Consider the following 2,873-nt stretch of genomic DNA (forward strand, 5'->3'; position numbering starts at 1 on the left):
TTCTGACTACTCCCTGTGGCTTCCTCGCTATGCATCTGAAGTTAATTCTGCTTATAAAGAGCTCAAGTAATAAGATTAAGACCCTTCTGATTGGGTCAGTTCACACCTTCACTGAAGTAATCTCGTCAAAGTTTCTACTTACAATGAGTTCAGACCCCCAGGAATGGATTCAGTTTAAGGCATGTTTTTCTGGGATATGTACAGCTCCAAACCAAGACACTACCAAAAATCTTCCCATCCCTAGTCTGTGGTCTATCAGCCTGATATGACATCTGGAATTCCCACAATTATCATTATTCCCTTTGGTTATATTATTTTTTCTCCAAAAGCACCTGTTGTGGTATGCTAAAGCAGCCAGAATGCAAAATACCAGAAATGGGATAGCTTTTTTAAAAGGGGATTTATTAGGTTATAAGTTTATGGTTCTAAGGCCATATGAATGTCCAAGCTAAGGCATACGGAGAAAGATACCTTGACTCAAGGAAGGCCAATGTCTGTCACACAGGAAGGCACATGGCAGGCATCTGCTGCTCCTTGTTCCCAATTTTGTTGCTTTCTGTTCCTAATACCAGTGGTTTCCTCTCTAAGCATCTGTGGGCCTTCACTTATTCCCCCCAAGACACAAGTCTGGGTTCTGGCTTGCTTAGCATCTCATAAGAAGGCACATGGCAATGTCTGCTGGGTTCTACATCTTCAAATATCCATGTCTAGGCATTTCCTTTCTCTCTCAGCACTCCAAGCATCTTCAAATGTCTGCATCTCTGTTGGCTCTGAAGCAACTGTTCTCCAAGCATCTAAGCTTCCTTCAAATTATTTCCCCCTTTAAAGAACTCCGTTAAACTAATCAAGACCCACTTTGAATGGGTGTAGTCACAGCTCCATCTAATCAAAAGGTCACACCCACAATTGGCGTGTCATATCTCCATGGAAACAATCCAGTCTAAGTTTCCATTCTAAACAATAGGTCTGCTCCCACAAGATTGGATTAAGAAAGAAAACACGGCTTTTCTGAGGTGCATAACAATTTCAAACCAGCACAGCACCCTTATTAACATAAAATATCCCAACTTGGGAAAGGATGCCTTTAAACTCTACAAGAAATGTATGTATCAGACCAATTAGCTTATCATAAGAGAAACTGGGGTAGGTGGGATTGAATGGCTATAACACTGCAGGGTAAATTCTACTAAGTAGGAGAAGAAGAAATACCAGAAGCTTAAAACTTGTAGGAAATCTTCAAGTCATCTGAATGGTAGATTTTTTGCCTGGGTGGTTCAGAAAGGCTTTTCATTCAAGGAAACTGGAATATAACATTGTCACCCTTTATTTCTGAGGTTTTCTGTGAAACATAAGTTTTAATTCTTCTTTAATTTTGATATTGTATTGCAGGAAAAAGATTTTCATGCAGTGTAAAGGAGGTATTCAGGCTCCTTTGAACCCTTCTAAGCAGACAACAAAATTATTTCGCCTAGGACACTTTTTAACTTTTCCCTGGGATCATGCACAGCATGGTGCTGACTGAGTTTCCTGGGATAAAGATTCCCTCCAGGTACTTTTGGTCATCCCCATGTGGAGCACTGCCCTGCTCCAGGCTGAAATCAGTCAAACACATGAAAGCCACTATCCTCAACTTGGAAGAGTGCAAGGCAAAAATTGGTAGTTAAGCTATTGCTACAATTCAGGTTTATAGCATTTAATTCAATATGCATTTATCAAAAACTTATGATATTCAAGACACTGAAGATGTTCTCAAGAAGTCCCATACATTGAGGTAAGGCATAATCTCAAAAAATCCTACATGACATGTCTTTTAGTTTTCATTTGTAGGGGGAAAAGAATGGGGAAATGGATTCTTGACTGTGCTTCTTTTGATTAAGAAAGATGGGGCAAGGTCTTCACAGTCTTGAAGAAATACAAAAGATCACAAAGAAAGGAACAAGTTTTGAAGTTACCAAGTATAATTATTTAAGCCCTCCAAATGTTCTTAATAAATTTTTTATTACTATTATTATGAGTATTGCTTTCTACTTAATGATAAGACACAGTTTTTTTTCCCACCTGTAGAAATTTGAGAGATCAGAGAAATGACATTTATTGGACAACTAAATGTATGTCAAGCATTATACTAAGGCTGAGATATCTCTTTTTGCTTAAAGCATTGCTGAAATTGACTGAAGCTTTCCAAAATGTTAAGAGTCTAGGTAAGAGAGCTGCAACATGTTTCCATTCCTTTAGGTCCCATAAAGTACCGTCTAGCTTTGTCTGAAGCAAATTCCTGTAACATTAATGCACGTGTCTTCAAATCTAAAGGCAGATATTGTTGGCAGTCACTTTTTGGCCTCTATCATCAGTTCCCAGTAAAGACATGTTGAGGCTTGAGGCAAAAGAAAAATATATGTACCTGTATGTACTTATCAAAATACCCTCCCATATTTTTAACCAAGTGATAAAAGTTCATAAAAACCCTACAATCAAAACACAAGCCTATAAATACATCCCCACATCCCCAATTTCTTCACACACTATTGTCACCTCTCACAGACACAGCTGGCAGAGACTCTAAGGACTACAATGGTGGAGAACTGTGGGCTGATTAGAAGTGACTGCTGCCATTGCACAATAGCACATGGTAGTGAAGCAAATAAACACCCTGCCTTTATTTAAATTTTATATTTTTTCATCATGGATATTGTGCATGAACTTTTATTTTTTTAAGATGGCATTAAAATACTATTTATTTTGATGACTGAGTTGTTTTGTCTACCCTTAAACTTAGCTCCTGAGGCCAATAATGCTAATCCCTGTCCTGTCCATTAGGGTAAATTATCTACAATAGTTTATTGGCCTCAGTTTAAATTTTTTTTCTTATCCAG

At 38.0% G+C, this 2,873-nt stretch overlaps 1 long non-coding RNA gene across 1 annotated transcript; it reads left to right on the plus strand.

Moving 5' to 3' along the window:
* Positions 1–928: 928 nt before the first annotated feature.
* Positions 929–2,202, plus strand: LOC143682419 (uncharacterized). Its single transcript, XR_013175129.1, has 3 exons — positions 929–1,013; positions 1,390–1,771; positions 2,065–2,202. It is a non-coding gene; the product is annotated as an uncharacterized LOC143682419 (long non-coding RNA).
* The last annotated feature ends 671 nt before the right edge of the window (positions 2,203–2,873 follow it).

This window comes from Tamandua tetradactyla, chromosome 5 (genome assembly GCF_023851605.1).
Source record: "Tamandua tetradactyla isolate mTamTet1 chromosome 5, mTamTet1.pri, whole genome shotgun sequence".
Taxonomy (NCBI): Eukaryota; Metazoa; Chordata; class Mammalia; order Pilosa; family Myrmecophagidae; genus Tamandua; species Tamandua tetradactyla.